Source organism: Panthera uncia (assembly GCF_023721935.1).
Source record: "Panthera uncia isolate 11264 chromosome D3 unlocalized genomic scaffold, Puncia_PCG_1.0 HiC_scaffold_8, whole genome shotgun sequence".
Classification (NCBI taxonomy): domain Eukaryota; kingdom Metazoa; phylum Chordata; class Mammalia; order Carnivora; family Felidae; genus Panthera; species Panthera uncia.
In genome coordinates this window covers 7626042-7646699 of record NW_026057586.1, presented here as the reverse complement: position 1 = coordinate 7646699, position 20658 = coordinate 7626042, and the positions used below count along the sequence as shown (strand labels likewise).

The following is a 20658-nucleotide window of genomic DNA, read 5'->3' as shown; positions in this document are numbered from 1 at the left end:
TTGAAGCCAAACATATTTATTGCATTTTTCTGTGAATTTGACAGAATATGCAATATTCTGAATATACAAACGAGATTCTGGGGAAATCCCTGTTGCTGTTGTCATTGTTGTTGTTGTTGTTGTTGCTGTTGCTGTTTCCTTTGTCATTAATATCTCTTCAGTTTTCTCATCTGCGCACAAAAGAGTGAAATAAAATCAACCTTTGACTCATTCTCAGATCGTCCATTAAAACTGATCGGCTAACAAGATGATCCATTTACTATATACTTTTAGTCTTGATACTTTTCCCTAGTAACGTTTTCTTTAGTATATTCTCTTACCTCTCCTGTATTGTTCTTTTCATTGGTTTTTATGCTCCTAATAGGCAACATTCTTTACTTCCATAGTCCTTGCTAAAATAGCATTCCCTGTCTCTTAGGAAAAGCAGGCATAGACCTACTTCTAAATCAAAGGCCTCCAGCACTGAAGGTAGCCTCATGGCTTTTCGTGGGCCCAGTAAAAATACACAGTCATTACTGCAAATTGACTTCTGTTCCTCAGAAGAAAGATTTACCTGTTCCCTGGGCTCTGCTTTTAGTTCTGCCAGTCTGCATGCAGTGACTTTGTAGGAGTTAAAACTGGGCAATAGGGTCGGTGCTTAACATATGTGAGCTTCACAGGCCAAAAATAATTCTGTCATTTCTAGTGGTCCCACAATTTTGAGATATGGTTGGAGTAAGTATTAGGACTGTGGTTTCCTCTGATGTAAAAAAAGGGGATTTAAATATAACTATTTCTCCTTTTTAAAAGCATTATTTCAGGGGCGCCTGGGTGGCTTAATTGGTTGGGCCTCCAGCTTCAGCTCAGTTTCAGCTGAGATCCAGATCAGATCTGGCAGTTCATGGGTTCGAGCCCCGCATCGGGCTCTGTGCTAACAGCTCAGAGCCTGGAGCCTGCTTCCAATTCTGTGTCTCCCTCTCTCTCTGCACCTCTCCCACTCACCACTCTGTCTCTCCCTCTCTCAAAAATAAATAAACATTAAAAAAAATTTTTTTAAAGCATTATTTCCTTCTCCATCATTTATTTCAAAAGAAATCCATGAAAATACAGATTTTAAAGAAGAAAAATTATCGGGGTGCCTGGGTGGCTCAGTCAGTAAAGCTTCTGATTTAGGTCATGATCTCACAGTTCGTGAGTTCGAGCCCCACGTTGGGCTCTGTGCTGACAGTTCAGAGCCTGGAACCTGCTTCAGATTCCGTGTCTCCCTCTCTCCCTTCTCCTCCCCCACTCACGCTCTCTCTGTCTCAAAAATAAATAAACATTAAAAAAAAATTTTAAACAGAAAAAAAAAGAAAAATTATCTATAATCTCACCAATTGGGGTGACAGCATTTTAATGGTTCTTCTTTCCAATTTTTATATAAATTATAACTATGATATGACTGTGTGTATATATCATATATAAGCTTTTCTATGTGTATATCCTTTTATTTTAAAATAACAAAAACGGGGGCACCTGGGTGGCTCAGTTGGTTCAGTGTCTGACTCTTGATTTCAGCCCAGGTCATGATCTCAGGGTTGGTGGGTTCCGGCCATGAGTTGGGCTCTGACAACAAGGAGCCTGATTGGGATTCTCTGTCTCTCCCTCTCTCTCTGCCCCTCCCTCACTCACACATGCACACTCTCTGTCTCCCAAAGTAGATAAATAAACATTAGAAAAAAATAACAAAAATGTCATCATGTACATGCTCTGCCCCCTCACCAGAATGAAATCTCCTTCAGGTGACTGTCTTCCTTATCTTATCTGTTCTAATTCCTAGAATAGCATCTGGCATACAGTAGGTCCTCAATAAGTAGACAGTTGTTGATTCACTGTTTTTATCACTGCACCCTGTGCTGTAAGCCTTTCCCACAGTAATTAATACAGAAAATGAATTTAGCCTAATCTTACTGAGGAATGTTGAAAAATGTGACTTACCATTTTCAGTTATAAAATGAGGAAGTTTTGGGGATCTAATGGACAGCCTGGTGACTTTAGTTAATAGCACTGTATTGTATACTTGAAATTGGTTAAGGGAGTAGATCTTGAGTGTTCTTACCACACATGCACACAAACAGTGGTAACTGTGTGAGGTGATGGGTGTGTTAATGAACTTGACTGTGGTAATCCTTGCACTCTCAGTATGTATCTTAAACCATTATGTTGCACATCTTAAATATGTACAACTTCCATCTGTCAATTATACCCCAAGAATGCTGGGAAAAAAAGAGAGGTGTGATTTACCCTAGGAATTGTCAATAGACGTACTGCTGGGGCAACCACAGGAGGTAACGATAAAGAACAGAAGATCTTTGCCTGCTGAGAGCTCACAGCAGAGTCCTGGGATTGCCTTTCCTTAGCCAGACAGCCACCTAGCCCACAGGACACCTCCATCTGGGAACAGCCACACTCGGTGACTGGTAGATAAGGGGACACCAAGTCTCAGCCCCGTGTCTCAATTCAGTTCAATGCTGAAGGGCCATCCCTGCTGAGAACTCATGGTGTACTGGCTCATATTGGATATTCCCGGCCAGTGCAACACAACACAACCTCTCTTTTCACTCATCCTGCTCCCAGCATTTCTTCCCAGTTGCTCCTGAGAGCAGACCGCCGACAGCAGACCCCCAGTAACCACCCAAAAGCTCTGTCTCAGAGTCTCTTTCCCAGGAAACCCAATGCATTCAATGTTTGGGCTGTTTCCACATGTTTTGCAGCTATAAACATGGCTGCAATGGATAGCCTTGTTCAAATATTCTTCTTCCCCACTTAGTGATTTAGGGTAAATTGCCAGAAGAAAAATTTTGTTGATTAGAAAGGATAAATGTTTTTAAGGCTTTTGCTACCAGATGGCAAACCGACTCTAGAAGGGTTGCAGAATTTACAGTTTTATTGACAATGTATGATGATACCCATCCCCCCACTTTCTTGTCACCACTGGGGCTTCCTTTGTGGGTTGGTTTGATTTTAATTTTGACGTGTTTAATGGGGAGAAAAAGCTTTGTCATTGCTTTGTATTTGCAGTGCATTGATAACTAGAAATGTTCAACATGTTTCCCTATATCTACAGAACGTTTGTGTTTCCTCTTTTGTTAATTTTCTGTTATGGTCCTATGCCAATTTTTCTTCTGAGGGTTATAAATGAATAAGAAGAAATCCTAATTGTATTTATACAGACTGTTTTCAATCTTCTATAACATAGTTATTCCTGATCTATATTTTTACTATGTTAATTTTTTTAAATGTAGAGAGACATTTATATTTTTGTAGTTAAATCTGTCAACTTTTTCAGTCCTTTTTCTGTATAAATTGTGCACTTGGTTATGCTTACAAAGTCTTTCTCTACCTCTTAAGTGTGCAAACATTTGCTTCAACACTTTTCTGATGCTTTTTTATTTTACAAATATTTTTAACTATCTAGAATTCATTTTGCCAGCAAACGGATAATATAAACTGGTGGCCGGGGCTGTATTGGGCTTGCTTGGGTCATGGGTTTATCATGTCCCCCCAAAGAATATGTTCAAGCCTTTAATCCCCGTATCTGTGCATATGAACTACTTTGGGGATAAGGTCTTTGCAGATGCAGTCAAGCTAAATGAAGTCCTACTGGGTGAGGGTAGACCCCAATCCAGTGATTAGTGTCCATATAGAACATGGGAAATTTGGAAACCACAGACAGGAGATGCAATGCAGGAACAGAGACTGGAGTGATGTGTCTATAATCCAAGGAATACCAGGTCCCTCTGGACCCAGAGGCCAGGAGAAAGGCAGCTAACAACACATTCTCCCTCAGAGCCTCCAGAAGGAGCCAACCCCACTGACACCTTGATTTTGGACTCCTTGCCTGCAGAAGTGGGAGGGAGAAAGTTTCAGTGGTTCTAGCTACCCAGCTTGTGGTAGTTTGTTAAGGCAGCTCACTGTTTTAAAGATGTTTGAAATGGTTGCCATCAGTGAAAAATTGGGGCATTTTATCTAAAAATAGCAGGTGAACTCTGAGCCCTCATGGTAGTGTGGTCTTGGCCGGACCTCCTACTCTCTTTCTCTGAATGAGGAGGAGCTCATGGGTGGGGGAAGCTACCTTTCTCAGCTCTAATGATTTTTTCTTTTCCTTTCTTAATGCTAAACTTGTCCCAACATCATTTCCTAAGTAATGCAACAAACCATATGAAATGCTGCTTGCATCCTTGGCCATATGCTCATGTAGCATGTGAGTCTATTTGGGGGCTTTGTATTCCTTTATTTTTTTTTTTAAGGTTTTTACATTGATTTTTATTTATTTTAATATTTATTTATTTTTGAGAGAGACACAGAGTGCGAGCAGGGGAGGGGTAGAGAGAGAGGGAGACACAGAAACCGAAGCAGGCTCCAGGCTCCTAGCTGGCCTCAGCACACAGCCCCATGTGGGGCTGGAACTCACCAACTGTGAGATCATGACCTGAGCCAAAGTCGGATGCTTAACTGACTGAGCCACCCAAGCACCACAGGGTTTTTTCTTTCTGAGAGAGAGCATCAGCGAGAGAGGGGCAGAGAGACAGGGAGACAGAGGATCCCAACGGGCTCAGCACTGACAGCAGAGATCCCGATGTGGGACTGGAACCCATAAACCGCAAGATCATGACCTCAGTCCAAGTCAGTTGCTTAACTGACTGAGCCATCCAGGTGCCCCTTGTGGGCGGTGGGTGGGAGGGGCTTTCTATTCTCATCCTCTAATGTGCCTAAATAGCCATTCAACTTCATTGCACAGTTGGGCTTATGACACTTTAAATATATCATGTTCAATCTCATTGGGCAAGCAGGGGACACTGCCTTCCCTCAGTACTACAATTCTATCCATTAAGATAAGTGAATTTAATAGAAATAAATGCAGATTCTGCCAAGTAGACTTAAGATGACTGCAGCCCCTTACACAGGTCTCCCCATTGGAAATGTAAGCCATTAGCTTCCTGGCTACGGGTTGGTTTCCCACTGCCAATTTCTTTTCTATGAAAAACAGTAATTTGAGTAAAGAGTCATCTCATTATCATTGCAGTTGTAAACATCATTTGTTGTCTGAAAAAATATGTGGCATTAGAATATGTAAGATATTCGTCAGTTTTGTAAACTTCATTAAAATGTATGCGAATGTCCTTTTTCCTGTAGCCAAGTGTCACCTTCTTGAATTTTGTATGCACAAAATTTGAATTAGTAGGAAAAGGATTACCTAAGGGAATTTTGTCTGTAGAATACTTAAAGGGGTGCTTGAAATGATTAGTTAGTGATCATGTTCAGAAAGTCCTTTTATTTAATTTTTAAAATTTTTATAACTTTTTAATTTGAAATAATTATAAATTCATAGGCAGTTGCAAAGAAATGTCTAGGGAGGTCCTGTGCACCTTCCCCTCATGTTAACATTTTATGGAACAATAGCATAATATCTACACTAAGACGCTGCTGTGGGTACAACCCACAGACGTCTCCCAAGTTCACCATTTGTCATGTGTATCCCCATGCAGTGTGGCTTTACATAACCACCACCACGATCATGATACTAAACTGTGTGGTCACCGCAGGCTCGGTCGTGTTATCCCTTCATAGCCACACCATCCTCTCTCCCATCCTAACCCCTGGCAGCAACCAGTCTGTTCTTTATTTCCACAATTCTGTAATTTCAAGAATGTTACATACACAGCATCATGGAATAAATAACCTTTTGGAATTGGCTCTTTCATCCAGCATAATTCCCTGGAGATCCATCGAGGGACCACTCGTGCCTTTCCATTCCTGAGTGGTTTTCTGTGGCATGGATGCTTCATCGGGTATAATCACTCACCCGATTGCAAGACATTTGGGTGGCCTCCAGTGTTGCCTATTACGAATGAAGCAGCTATGAACATTCCCATGCAAGTTCTCACGTGGAAATGTCTTCCTTTCCCTGGGTTCAATGTCTGAGATTGCGGTTGTGGAGTGGTGTGGTAAGACCACATTTACTTTGGGAAGAGCTGCGGGGCTACTCTCCAGAGGGGCTTACGGAAAGCCATTTATTTAAAATAATCCTGTTCTTCTGTTTTCATCCCTTTAAAACGTCTTTATTTGTTTCCTGCTTAAAAAATAATTCCTGTCTAAGAGGTATCATAAATACAACTTGGATGATATTCTGTTATTTGCAACTTTGCAATTCGGTCTTCATTTGTTATTGCTCTGTTTATAGTTTCTAGCATTCATTTTCTCAGTTGTTCACCTATTCGTTAGGTCTCTTCGTCACCTGGAAAACAAGGTGCCTTAGGACAGAACCCGACGTGGGTTCCCGTGTAAATGACGTTTAGGGCTTGGCGGGTACAAAGAGAGCTGCTCTGAGCATGTACACACGGTCGTGGGATGGGCATCTGCTCTCCTCTCTCCTGGGCAAGTACCGGGCAGCAGGATTGCTGGGTCACGTGTTCAGTGGATGGTTAACTTTCTAAGAAATATGAAATAGCTTCCCAGAGTGGCTGCCCCATTTTGCCTTCTCGCCAGGGACCGGGAGCATCCACACCGCTCTGCCTCCACACCTGCGCTGGGAACAATCAGCTTCCGCACCCCTCTGTTCCAATGGATACGTAGAGGCATCTCAGTGTGGGGGGGGTTATTTTTAATATTTTTTAAGGGTTATTTTGTTTTTAAGAGAAAGAGAGACAGAGCGTGAGTGGGGGGACGGACAGAGAGGGGGGAGCCACAGAATCTGAAGCAGGCTCCAGGCTCTGAGCTGTCAGCACAGAGCCTGATGGGGGGCTCGAACTCAGGAACCGTGAGATCATGACCTGGGCTGAAGTGGATGAGTAACCGACTGGTGGTTACTGTGGTTTTAACTGGCATTTCTGTAATGGCTAATGACATGAGCACTTTTATTTTTTTAAGAGAGAGAGAGAGAGAGAGAGAGCACGTGCTTGCATGGAGGGGCAGAGAGATATTGAGAGAGCAAATCCCAAGCAGGCTCTATGCCCACAGCAGAGCCTGATTCTGGGCTGGATCTCAAGACCCTGAGATCATGATCTGAGCCAAAATCAACAGTTGGACGCTCAACTGACTGAGCCACCCAGGCGTCCAATGACGTGTGCATTAAAAAAATGTTTTTTCATTTATTCATTTTGAGAGAGACAGAGAGAGTGAGTGGGGGAGGGGCAGAGAGACAGGGAGAGAGAGAACCCCAAGTAGGCTCTGCACTGTCCACACAGAGCCCCATGTGGGGCTCAAACTCATGAAACAAAAGGCGATACCATGACCTGAGCCAAACCGAGAGTCCCACACTTAACCAACTGAGCCACTCAGGTGCCCCAATGTGTGCATTTTCAGATGTACTTACTATCATCTGCATAACCTCTTTGATGAAGTGTCTCAGTTTCTGCTTATTTCTGAGTTATATTTTTGCTATTGAGTTTTGGGGGTTCATTATGTATTTCTTTGCATACGTGATTTATAAACATTTTCTCCAAGTTTTGTGCCTTGTGTTTTTATTCTCTGGACAGTATTTTCATAGAGCAAGTTTGTAATTTTGATGAAGTCCAATTTATCAGTTTTTTTTTTTTTCTTTTCTGAATTGTGTTTTTTGGTGTCTTATCTAAGAACTCTTGGCTAACCCCAGTCACAAAGATTTTCTATGTTTTCTTCTGAAACTTTTATAGCTTTGTACTTTGAATTGAAATCTTTGTTTCAGTTTGCACCCTTCATATAAGACATAAGGTTGAGGTTGTGGTTTATTATTTTTTTTCTTTTTGGTATATGGAAGGCCAGTTGTACCATCATTAGTTCCAAAGACTTCCCTCAATCCATCGCATTGCCTTGTATCTTTACCACAAATTAATTGACTGTAACTATGTGGGTCTATTTCTGGACTCTTTATTCTGTTAATATTTTACAATGTAGCTACTGGAAAATTCTAAATGACATGTATGGCCCTCATTTTATCTCTATTGGACAGCATTGCTGGAAGCATGAGTGACAGCCAGAGGGCTGGCCTTCAGGATGTTCCAGCCAGTCCCTGGGGGAGGGCATGACCTCCTGGCCATTTCCGGGGGGGTGTGGTTCTCGATGTTCAGGGCCGGCCCACAGGCTAGTGAGGGGGAGGGGTATCAGCAGAGTCTACTCTGATCTTCCGGCCTTTACCCATTGTATCCCTTTTCTTCCTCTCTCCTTTCCTTTGTGGTGATGTGTTGCACTTCTTCCTTCCCATTCTATCTCCCTCTCTCTTTCTCTCTCTTCCCCTTCCTCACATTCAGTGTAAAGGTTTGTTGATGGTCCTAATTTGTTTTCTCTTCTTTATGCACCTTAAATTATTCCTTTCTCCTTCCTTTGCCCTTGTCACATTTTCCCCTTTATCTATCCATAACTTTTGCCCACTCAATTCTGCTCCTTTTAATACTTAATCCATATGTACATGTTCCATTTTTTATCTTCTTTTGACACATCTTCCATCAGAGATAGTCATCAAAATCCTATGACCATATATAAATACACAATAATAGCATGACCACAAATAGGTATAAGGGCCATGTCTATCCTAGCAAGCAGGGTTTCAACAGTGGTAGTATGACCATATTATTAAAACTCCCAGAATATTAATTTTGAGCAGCACTCAATATACAGTTACAGTATACATTGAAAATTATTTAAAAATTAGTTGGCAATTTACATTCTTCCTGCCATAAATTTACCTTCTTCCTCACATATGTTCAGGACAACTAGCTCCTCCCCTAATCAGTTCAGTGGACAATAGTGAAGTAAGCATTTCTTTAATGTCCTTGTCTACCTCCTGCTGTACAATTTGATAATCATGATAGTAAAGTTATGCATTTGATGTAATTGGTGTACCTAGTGAAATCCGGGTTAGTTCAATTTGCCTGACTTCATTTGTAAACAAAGGATGGTGGCCTGAGGGAAAATTCTGTTTGGAAGAAAAATTGAAAGAATGAGTAATTAGTTCTGATTTTTATTCCTCAACCAAAGGTATATGGAAAACCTAAGCATCCTACTGGCATCCCCTGGTGAACAGCCGTGTGGTCTTAAGACGTCTTCTTAGCAGCTATGTAGAATTAAAGTTCATTACCTGGCCACACCTACAGAGTTACATATAAAGAGGAGACAGTGTTTTATTACATAAAACTACATGCAATTTCAGGACTAACTTCGTTCGTGAAGATTATTTGACTGTATCCAATATGTAAAGTGTGCCTTTATCTTTTGAAGCATGTTGTGATTAACTGCTTGTTGCCTATCAAAATATTCCTTCACAGTCTTGAGGGTACTTTTTTCAGCGATACTTCTAGAAAATCATTTTGCTTTCCTTACTTTATTGCTGCCTTAGTGTGCAGAAGTGTGGCCTTACAGGAGCCGGCCAGAAAATGCACGTGCTATGCCTGCAGAGTCTAAGGAGAGCCTGGGTCTTCAAGAGCGTTCCCATGTTATGGGGAAAAGTCTTTTTAGGACCTGGCTCTCTCCACTTTCTGTCCCAGAGATTTCTCTTGTTCTCTTAGTCTTTCTCACCTTTCCCATTTACTTTTCAGAAAGCTTAGAGGTGAGTTGTGATGTACAACTACTCCAGAGAACTTAACGCTGTGGGGTCTTTGGTGGGGGTGGGGTGGGGATAAAGAGAAGCTTGGCTGAACTCGGGTCAAAGGTTCACTTGGCCTGGGTCTGGAACAAAAGATTCCTTATGGGGTAATTCATGGGTGGTTTGGTAAAATCTAGGAGACTGTTGAACTCACTGAATGCTTCCTGAGGGCTGACACTGTTGATGATGATTCTGTTTGAGATGAAAGGCTAGTGTTCTCCAGCATTTAAGTTAGCATTAAATTAGGTTCACGGTGGGCTTGAGGCATTTATGAAACCATGTCCACATACGGTTTGCAAAATATGCGTTTTTCTGAAGTAAGGGGTATAGGACTCCTAAGGGAATAATAAATAACTCTGCTCCTCAAATTGGCATCCACAGGCATGTTTTTAAGGATGTGCAATGTATGTGAACAAATTTAAAAATTGTATATATGGACAATTGGATATGCAATTATTATCCAAATACTTGGATAATTTGTATGGCTAATAATTTTTAAAAACCCATAAATTTATTTCTTATTATCTGAATGACCTCATCATGTCCCAGGGCTACTGTTCAATCCCAGTGTCTGTGTTGTGTCTTTGTTTTTTGTTTGTTTCTTATTTATTTATTTTTGTTGTGTTTTTAATTGAATCAATATTCACTGACCATCTAAAGTGACCTTTCTCAAACTGGGCGCAGAGGCAGTATTCTAGATTGACCTGTGAATTCTCAGGGTTTGAGAAACACTGCCTTTGAGGTTGACTGATTAGTTCAGCCATTGCTTTAAGAGTGTGTGATGTCACTCAAATGGTTTCTGTTTGGTTTTGTTCTCGTGAAGGCAGAAGGAAGAGAAACGAATGTTTACAATGTTTCGAGGTTATATCAGGGTGTCAGGGAAACCCTGAAAAGGATCACAAAAGAGGAGAACCTGCTTGGTTTAGGGGGACAGAGAAGAAGTCTAAGGGGAGTCTGGGGGGGCATTACTAACATGAGCTGAGAAGGGTGGAGAGGTGAGCAGACCAGCGCAGACATCGGGCATTCCCGGCAGAGAAGAGACAGTGTGTGAAGCCACAGGGGCAGGACAGCCAGGTGCGCTGGGAGAACCGTGTGGGATTCTGTAATTGGTTGGTGGGGTGGTTGTGGGTACATTGGGAGGGAAGCGGAAGACAGAGCCAGGGGCCAGTGATGAAGGATTTGAGGGGTTTGTAAGTGGTGTAATACTGACTCTTAAACACAAGACTGGCAGAATCATGTTTGTTATCTAGGGAGCCAGTGCGGAGCCTGGATGGTGGGTTCTTAGGTCACACTGGGGTCATGAAGAAAGGGGTTAGGAGGTTGTAATGTATTTTTAATACAGTAAAACCTTGGTTTGCGAGCATAATTCATTCCGGAAACATGCTTGTAATCCAAAGCACTTGTATATCAAAGCGAATTTCCCCATAAGAAATAATGGAAACTCAGATGATTCGTTCCACAACCCCAAGATATTAATATAAAAATGATTACAATATACTGTAATATAATACAAAATAATAAAGAAAATACAAATATAAAGAAAAATAAGCAAATTAACTTGAACTTACCTTTGAGGTAAGACAAAGAGGGTGGATGAGAGAGGAGACAAGAGAGAGGAGAGTTATTGTGTAAGAAGACTTTCTCTGTCACTAACAGAATCACTGCTATCTATTGGCTCAATAGAATCTTTTTCTTTTCATGAAAGTTTAACAAGGAATCTATCCAATGATGCTTGATTTTGCCTCCTTTTGAGGATTTCATGGAAATGTGACACTGCATTGTTGTTAAACAGATTCGTGGCTCGCACTGCTATGGCCTTATTTGGGTGGTAGTTTTTGTTGAAAACTACAAAATTTTGCACTGTTTCCCACATTTTACACATCTCCCTAATCTCATTGGAAGTGAGGGATTCCTCTGCCTTTTTCTCCTCCTCTGCAGGTGGTATCTCCTCCATAAGTTCTTGCTGTTCCTCATGATGGCAACCGTTGGATGCCAGTTGTGGGCACCTTCCAACGTTCTGAAAAATCACTGATTTCTGACAAACACCATGGCCTGAGACTGAGATCCGGGCATGGGAGATGATCACCCACAATCGAGAGAGAGCGAGAAAGAGACAGGAGAGAAGAACCATTGGCTCAGTTGTGATCATGTGATGTTCAGTGTCACATACTACTCGTATTGCAAGACATCACTTGTTTATCAAGTTAAAATTTATTAGAAATGCTTGCTCATCTTGGAGAACATTTGAAGAACAAGTTACTTACAATCCAAGGTTTTACTGTATTTGCAAACATAAAAACACAATAAAACAGACATAAATATTCCTGTGGGGAACTGGGAGATGAGGAAAGGGAGGCTGGTAATTGATGTGAAATCAACAAACATAGAAAGGAGTTCTGTAGGAAGAGATGTGCTTCATCTGTCTTGCTTCCCAGTCTTCTTTTCGGTCCAGCTGTGACTGATTGCAAACAGAAAACCACAGTTTCTTGAATGAGAACCCTTGCTCATGAACACAGATGGGTTTGTCCAGGCCTCTGTCATTGGAGACCCGGCCTCCTGCTTTGTCACTTTCCTGTCCTCAGCATGGCCTCTGTCTCACGGACAGGATGGCTGCTCCAGCCCCCCCCCCCCCCCCGCTGCACCTGCTTGGGAGGACAGAGGGAGCCAGACAGGCTGTGTCCTCTCTAGGGACCTCCTCACCCCAAATTAGCCCCACGTACATTTACCCACATGGACTTCGCCTAGCCAAATGGTCATACTTACTGCAGGCAAGGTTGCAAAATGGCTTTGTTCTGGATGATCGTGGGTTCAGCTAAAATCTGAGGAGAAAGTGGGGAATGGGGCAAATAGCCTTCATCACAGTCCCTTGGTAACATTTGCTTGAAACACAACTAGACTGCCTAGACACCTTGGTATGCTCATCACTAGGGATTTCATCATTTTTGTTGGAATCACAGAATTGGGTCCCCCTTCCATCACATTTTCTAACTTGATGTTCTTTACTTATTTGGTAATCAGCTTTTGTTTACTAATTCTATGTATTTTCTTATTGCTTCTAAAATTTTTTAGTCCATTCCTTTGGGTTTTCTCTGTCTACAAGTCTGTCATCAGAAATTAATTCCATCGGGCACCTGTCTTGTCGGTAGAGCCGTGCGCCTCTTGAGTTCACCTCTTGTGAGTTCGAGTCCCATGTTGGGTGTAGAGGTTACTTAAAAATAAAATCTTTAAAAAAGAAAGAAAGAAAGTAATCCAAATATATGTTATTTTAATTTTTTTATATTTTGTATTCCTTTATTAGCCTACTTTCATTGGCTGATAATACAGAACAATTTTAATAATGATTGTGCTACTGATATCTTTTTCATTTTAATAGGAATGCATCTAATATTTCTTCACTAAGCATAATGTATTTGTGCACTGACATGTGTTTAGTTTTGTATTTAAGACTTACATATTGAGATTTTTTAAATTTAAGAAAGTTGAATTTTATTAAATGTCATTAGCATCTATAGAGATAATTATAGGATTTTTCTCTTAACACAGTAAGTTGCATTAATATCCGAATAATAAACCATTTATTCATTTTAGCTATGAAATTTACTTGATCAAAATTGTATTTTTTTTAAGTTTATTTATTTTGAGAGAGAGAGATAGAGAGTGCACATATGGGGGGGAGGGGCAGAAAAACAGGGCCAGAGAGAATCCCAGGCAGGCTCTGCACTGTCAGCATAGAGCCTGATGTGGACCTTGAACTCATGAATCCTGAGATCATGACCTGAGCTGAAATCAAGAGTCAGATGCTTACCCAGCTGAGCCACCCAGGTGCCCCACCCCCTGTTATTCTTTTAATATGTTGCTATATTCTGTCTGATAATGATATCAGCTTCATTATTATAATGAATCACATACTGATCTGTATGTGAATCTTAATTTTACTTTTGTTTCTGGTGATCTACATTTACATTTCCTTTTTCCTGGATGACTGCATCCCTTAAATGTTTATATCTACTACAGATGCCTACCATACTTAGTTAATGTTTACCTAATTTAAACCTATTTAATTCTTTAATCTAATTTAGCCTTTGGTCTTGGTTATGTAATCATTTTGATATTTCTCTTTATTTTTTCTGGACTTTTAGTCACTGGAGAAAATTGTAGTTAAAAAATAGTTTTCTCTTGGGGCGCCTGGGTGGCTCAGTCAGTTGGGCATCCGACTTTGGCTCAGGTCATGATCTCACGGTTTGTGAGTTCGAGCCCCACGTCAGGCTCTGTGCTGACAGCTTGGAGCCTGGATCCTGCTTCGGATTCTGTGTCTCCCTCTCTCTCTGACCCTCCCTGGCTCGTGCTCTGTCTCTCTCTTTCTCTCTCAAAAATAAATAAACATTAAAAAAAATTTTTTTAAATAGTTTTTTCTAAAAGTAATAAAAGCTATTAGTGAAAAACTACTGGTAGATTTAGCTGCCAAGTCCCTGTGAGAGAAGGGTCCCAACCCAGGCTCTGAAAGGTCCCCATTTCTTAGGAAAAGATGGAAAGTCTGGATGAGGAAGTAACCCAAAGCAACTTACTCAATGTCATTGAATTCCATAAAAATTAACAGAACAGATTAGGTCTATTGATCATTTAAAATGTACTTAAAATGTAATTAATTATGCTTTATACCATCAGTCTCTGGAGAGAAATACCTGAAACATCCCTGTTTATTAACTGTGCACGAGGATGCTTTCAAAGGTTAGCGGAGTAGCAAGGCTCTGATAGGACTTGTGCAGGGCAGGCATCTGTGTAGGCAAAGGACACCCCAGACTTCCAGAACTTTCCTTGTCTCCTGACCTGTTTAGAAACAGAATACCTCTGGTTGGGTTGGGCCTGGGAATAATTTTCTTATAACATTAGAAAGTTATCATGAGATGGATCCTGCTGCTGAAATACTATGCAAAAGTGTAAATATTAAACAAATCATACCAATGTAATTAAATAATCTTTAAAATGTTGAACCAATGTCCATGTGGTAACATTCTAAATTGCCCCATCATGTCTGGTTGTTAGGCATACACCAGAAGGATTCCTCTTAGTGACGGCAGGGGTCTGGATGTGGTCAGAGAAGCCATTGAACTGACCTGTGCTCCTTCATATTTAAGTTCTTAGGATGTGCCAGGATCTGACCTATGCCTTGGGGATAACGGAGATTAAAAATGACCAGTTACAGCATAATATAGTATCAATGGTCTGGAGTATCTACTTCGTAAGAAGGCGTTAGTTGATTTTAAGTTCAGAGGAAGAATGTACTAGATAACTAGACACAAAAGTACATGAGGACAGGGGCATGTATTAACTCATTTAATCCTTAGAAACTGTCAAGGACACTGAGGTGCAGAGAGGTTAAGAATTTTCAAGGTCACAGAGCTAGTGAGGGGGAGCTAAGACCTGAATGCACGCTCCTAACTGCATTAATTCGAACTCCCCATGCCTTGTTACAAAGATGAAGATTGTAAAGACATATGGTAAATATTAATTTTAACCACCATTATTATAATCTTGATCTTAAGAAGTGTTTCTTGATGGGCCATAGACCACCCTCATACAATGGAATCGAGCCAATTAGGAATGGACAACCCAGCACCTAGAGCTATCCAGCCAATAAGGCTGGAATAAGGGGGACGAGGAGGGCGGGGGGTGGTGGTGACCAGAACCTTAAAAAACAAAGACCCTTGCCTATGGTCATGGGCATTCACTTTTGAATGTCCCCTCCCTGTAAGGAGAGCCTCTGACCAGGATTACTGTCGTGGCCCCTGACTCTTCCTGCTTCCAACCTTGCCCCTTCCCATCCCTTTTCCATGGGGCAGCTGGTCATCTTGCTAAAATGCCAACTTTATTTCATCTGTCAAACTCATCAAGCACCAACAGGCAACCAGTCAATAATTATGGGATGAATGGATGAGTGAATTAGATATGAGACCTCATTGGCCATAGTCCCCTCTCTTACACAGTGCTTAGATGAAGCCTACCCCAGCTTCTTTTGCTAACACTTCCTCTTCCAAGCAACTAATTCTTTCAATAGTTCATTCCATTCATCAAGTGACGTTGTGGGATATAAAGAGTAAAATGAGGGGCACTTAGGTGGCTCCGTTGGTTAAGCCGACTTAACCAGATCAGCTCAGGTCATGATCTCACGGTTTGTGAGTTTGAGTCCTGTGTTGAGCTCTATGCTGACAGCACGGAGCCTGCTTGGTATTCTCTGTCTCCCTCTCCCTCTGCCCTTCCCCTGCATGTGCAAGCTCTCCCTCCCTCCCTCCCTCTCTCTCTCTCTCTCTCTGTCTCTCAAAATATATTAATAGACTTCAAATTGCTCACAAATTTTAAGTAAAGTATTACAATTAATACTGGTCTTAGTCTCATATACCTCGATCAAAGCTATATTTTCTCTTAGTTTTGCTTCTCGTCTAATATCTGTAAACTTTTACCATATAGCCATTGCTCTCCTTGTCACCCTTATCAAGCAGCTGTTACGTATTAAAGGCAAAGGTTTTTTGACTTTTGAATTCTTGCAACTTTACCAGTTCACTCACTGTGATGGACTGAATTGTGTTCCCCATGCCCCCCCCCACCCCATCTAAATTGATATGTTGAAGCCCTAACCCCCCATATGACTCTGTTTGGAGCCTTTAAGGGAGGGTAAACAAGGTCATAGGGAGGGGCCCTTATCTGATAGGACTGGTGTCCTCATAAGGAGAAGAGGCCACACAGGGCTCTCTCTCCATGGGAGCACAGAGGAAAGGCCATGCGAGGACATGGAGAAGGGGCCATCTAGCAGCCGGGAAGAGAGCCCTCGTCCGAGGCAATCCCGCACCTTGATCTGGGACTTCTAGCCCCAGAACTGTGAAAACGATGTCTGTGTTTAAGCCACCCAGTCTGTAATGCTAGGGCAGCCTAAGCAGACTAAGACCCTCCCACTGGTGGGAGGATCAGGAACGTAGCTCTTCCTCTTCTCTCAGTCCTAGAACCCCAGGTCAGGGCTGTGTTCTACCTGGAGCCCGGGTCTCATCACCGGGCTTGAAGGGAGCTGGCGAGAGGGGCTGACAATGCAGGACAGGAGACAATGGCGCTTGGGTTTCTGGTGCCTGGAAGACTTGGGAGTTCCAAGAGTGAAGAGGGAATGAACATACATTAGTGCACGAATGTGAAGGAAGTAAGAAAATAGTTGTTTAGTCCAGACACCTGGGCAAGGCGTCCCCCATCCACAGACATTCCGCTCTGACACGGATTTCCCCAGACAGTGGGCTCCAGCATCCCGTGGTTGGGGGCAGTTCTCATGAGTAAAGCACTCATCTTCTTTCTGGATATTTCCTCGGATTACCTTAAAGCACACATGGATTTACCTTTGGAACCAGACTTCCACATTTTGTTTTAAAAAATTAAGTTTATTTATTTTGAGAGAGACAGAGATAGCATGAGTGGGGAAGAGAGAGAGAGAGAGAGAGAGAGAGAGAGAGAGAAAGAGAGAGAGAGAGAGAGAGAGAGAGAGAGAGTCCCAAGCAGGCTCTGCACTGTCAATGCAGCACCTGATGCAGGGCTCAAACTCACGAACCATGAGATCATGACCTGAGCCGAAATTAGGAGTTGGAGGCTTAACCGACTGAGCCACCCAGGTGCCCCCCTTTTGATTTTTTAAATTAATTTATTTTTTTAATTTATATCCGAGTTAGTTAGCATATAGTGCAACAATGATTTCAGGAGTAGATTCCTTAATGCCCCTTACCCATTTAGCCCACCCCCCTCCCCACAACCCCTCCAGCAACCCTCTGTTTGATCTCCATATTTAAAAGTCTCTTTTCTTGCCAATAATTGCCTTATAATATTACAACTCGAGGCAACAGGAAAGTTTATTTCCTACAAAAACGTTTCTTTCAAGAATATAAACTATATCTGTTCCTATGTAGGGAGGGACTGGGGACACAGGAAGTCTGTGGTGAGGTGGGAGTTGATGCAGTAAAATGGAAATAGGAATGGAAAGTGAAGGCCAGCGGGGGGAGATGAGGAGGGTCAGGGTGCACACTTTTCTGCTTAGACTCTGTCCCAGCCTGTGCACTTAAACTCACGGCAACGCAAACAAACAAAAATGGCGTAATAAGTATTTCCTATCCTTCTCGGTCACCCACGAACCTTAGCAAGTGCTATAGTAATGCAGTGGGAGAGAAAAAAAGAAATGGACACATTTCATTCATCCTGCACGTTCTCCCTGATTTGGTCAGTGGTTTCCTCAGACCTGCACCCCCAGGACCTCGACACAAGACTGTCAGATGTCCGAGACCATCTATGGACCAGGGGCACCGTCTGGTTGGAACAGCTTGGGTGCCGATTCAGGGCTGTCCTCACTACCACCCTCAGTCCCCTGTAAGCTCCCTCGACCTTAGGTGGCCTGTGAGCTCAGACTGAAAAACCTTAAACCGCCATCTGCAAAGATACAGACATGGTCCAAGTCCTAAATGCATGGTTTAAGATAAAGGCAGGCGGTGAGATCTTGTCATTGAAAGGCTGGGTAAGGAGGACCTGTGGATACTGTGAAAGTTCACTGCTAAAGAATTCATTATACCTCTTTCTCCAGATCTCTGGGCACTTAGGGTTTGTTTCTGTGGTTTCATACCCAAACTCACCATGGGCTCCCGTTGTCCTGGATTGGGCCGCAGATTGACTCAGTGATGTGGGAGCCAAGGAACATTCTGGAGCTGCCTGATGGTGATGTGAGTCGTCCCCCGCCCTCTGCTTTGGATCCTCTGCAGCGTGCCGAGGCTAAGCCCCCAGCACGGGGGGCGCACGCATCCCGTGGCTGACTTTTCCCACAAACGTACCAAAATAGGCTCCACTGATTGAACTGTTCGGTGGTGCCCTCCCGGACCACAGCCGGGCTGCAACAGCTCTTTATCTCAGAGCCACCAGAAAGCCAATTCAGCATTTCTTCCCTTGACATAATCTCCCGATCGGGTTTAGCTGAGTTTTGAGCCCAAGTCTTGAATAAAAACAGCTAGTACTCAGCCGGCTCTTTATGAAGCCATCAGGCTTAGGAGGCGAGACTTCGAGGCCAGCGACTGTCTGGCAGAGCACGTGCGCCTAGGGCCCTGTCGCCCCAGGAGGCGGGGCGTGGCTGCCCTTCCCTGTGTGGCTGCTACACAGGGCAGCACCCAGGGGGATGATCCTGGTTTACCGTCAGGATTGTTGGGGCACGGAACACCACCCTGGAGGGGATCAGGACGGGGCGGCCAGCGTGCTGCAGCAGAGGCAGGCAGGAGGGCGGGGGTTCGGACCAAAGTCCAACAGGCACAACCAATAGGCAATTGTAGGCACAACCTTCCAGTATTACTCAGCGTTCGGTGAGTGCGTGAAGGGCAGCGGCTCAGCACACACCTCTGGGTTCCCATTCTGCTGTTTCTCTCCCTCGTTTCCCGCTCATTGTAGACAGAATTCAGCAACACGACAATGACGAGACACTGATGGGCAGGCTCCTTCTCTACGTGTTCCTGTGCTGAGAGACGAATGTTGCTTACTTCTTGACTATTTTATTTATGAACATTTTTTTTTAATGTTTAATTATTTATTTTGAGAGAGAGAGAGCAGGGGAGGGGCAGAGAGAGGGAGACAGAGAATCCCACGCAGGCTCCACGGGGTCAGCAGAAATCCCAACGCGGGGCTCGAACCCACAAATCATGAGGTCATGACCTGAGCCGAAATCAAAAGTTGGTTGCTTAACCTACTGAACCACCCAGGTGCCCCTTATTTAATGAATATTTTATGGGCATCTTTTAGGGCATAGCATCACGATGTAAGACTGCAAAAATTACATGCAGTACCCACGTGCTGAGAGATATTAAAAAAGCACGTGGTACAGAACAAGTTAGGAAGTTCCCAACCTGTGAAGATGACTGTTTCTGAATGCAAAAAGTATATACGTATCCTATGAAAAATGTATTCACTCTGTAAGAAATTCAAACGACTCAAAATGTTGAAAATAAAAAAGTTGAAGTACCCCATAATCCCTCCAGAGATGGCCACAGTTTACAGAGTATATCTTTAGAAACCTATCTAATATGCTTTGGAACAACCATTTGGGAGTTTTTGAAAACAGAAAGCATTAAACATTCAGAGGACATGAACGTATTGCCTTTCCAGGTCAAGAAAATAATCTCAAAAACCTTCCCAGATTTCATTTTAATATTTCACTAGAAATGATTTTATTTTACTAGAAAGATGTTATTGGCTCATTCACATGTGAGATTTGTATCAAGAGCAGCTCCCCAGGGGCGCCTGCGTGGCTCAGTTGGTTAAGCATCCGACTTCGGCTCCGGTCAGGAGCTCACGGTTTGTGAGTTCGAGCCCTGCGTCTGGCTCTGTGCTGACAGGTCAGAGCTGACAGCTTTGGATTCAGTGTCTCCCTCTCTCTCTGACCCTCCCCCTGCTCACATTCTCTCTCTCTCTCTCTCTCTCTCTCTGTCTCAAAAATAAAACAAACATTAAAAAAAAAAAAAAAAAAAAGAGCAGCTCCCCAGAGGCCGGGCATCTTGCCTGCAGTCCTGTAGGGGTGGAGTTTGCTCGCCTGAGCAGAGTCCCCGAAGCGGTGCCTGAATCATTCCCGCTCATTCCCGCAATGTGATTGCTCATTCAGGTAATGCCACACGCTGCCTATGTCTTCCACACCAGAACTCTGCCCGGGACCCTCAAGCTTGAAATTGAAGAGCTAATTTCCCTTGACCAATAAAGCAAACACTTGATGTGATGGCGTCTAGTTTCCTGAAGGTCTGAGAGATGGCTGGGGAGACTGGAATCTAAGTGGTGATTTATCCGCACATTTATCTCAAGATGCAGTAGGTTCCCTCAGCCACGGAGCCAGCTAGGAAGGACGTACCGATGTGCCGAGTGTGTTCAGGGACGGCCCACACTGAAGACACCACCTTAATAATTATGAGCAGGACATTTAAGTGGAGATCATACTGGGGTAGTTTTGTAAACCATTTTAAGGAATGCCTTTACCCTCTCCGTTCCATCTTTCCAGAATGCTTTTCTCCTCAGTTTCCTCTATCAAAACTGTATCCATT

At 42.9% G+C, this 20658-nt stretch overlaps 1 long non-coding RNA gene across 1 annotated transcript; it reads right to left on the bottom strand.

Annotated features, from left to right (window-relative positions):
- Positions 1-11683: 11683 nt before the first annotated feature.
- Positions 11684-18311, bottom strand: LOC125914389 (uncharacterized). Its single transcript, XR_007455290.1, has 4 exons — positions 18226-18311; positions 14260-14404; positions 12341-12396; positions 11684-12035 (listed from the first exon to the last, which is right to left on the bottom strand). It is a non-coding gene; the product is annotated as an uncharacterized LOC125914389 (long non-coding RNA).
- Positions 18312-20658: the final 2347 nt, after the last annotated feature.